Source organism: Alligator sinensis, unplaced genomic scaffold (assembly GCF_000455745.1).
Source record: "Alligator sinensis unplaced genomic scaffold, ASM45574v1 scaffold1322_1, whole genome shotgun sequence".
NCBI lineage: Eukaryota > Metazoa > Chordata > Crocodylia > Alligatoridae > Alligator > Alligator sinensis.
In genome coordinates this window covers 2,307,758-2,308,451 of record NW_005842116.1, presented here as the reverse complement: position 1 = coordinate 2,308,451, position 694 = coordinate 2,307,758, and positions in this window count along the sequence as shown.

The window sequence follows — 694 nt, the reverse complement described above, 5'->3', positions numbered from 1 at the left end:
GGCTTCCTTCCCCGCCGTCACGGGCTGCGGCAATGCCCCGACGCGACCACAGGAGGGCAGCACCGAGCAGCGGCGTTGTCTCCCCTCGTTGGCGCCGCTCCTCGTGGCTGCAATGGTGGGGGTGCACCACAGGAGGGCAGCACTGAGTCGGGTTTTTCCCCATGCTGGATGCGGATGCCCAATGACACCTGTGACACCCGCACTAACGGCAGACACTCGTGTGCGGTGCTGTGCAAGGGTGAGAGTTGAACACCCCTGCAAAAGAGCATCTCCCTAGAAGGGAAATGTTCATGCAAAACCCCTGTAATAAATCAGAGCCATTGTAATGCCAAGGGAGCCATGACCTGGGCCATAAGAGACAGGACCAGATGGCACTGAGTTCTCTGAACAAGCAGCTAACTCGGTGCTTACCTGGCTGCAAGGCGGAAGCCTTCTTCCAGCTGTGCTACCCTGCCCTCGTATCAGGCAAAGACCCACCATCTAGCAGGATCCAGACATCAGCAGCTTTTTATTACCGTTCTCTTGGAGACAACATTGATACACTGAGCTGTACAGGCTCCTGCAGGTTGAGGCCTCAGGACCAAAGCTCTGGCCCTTCTGGTGCCCCTTTAGAGGGCAACCGCCACCCTCTAATGCATCAGAGAAGGGCTTGGGGCTGGTGGGACAGAGGGAACAGGCATCCCAAGGTGGGGAG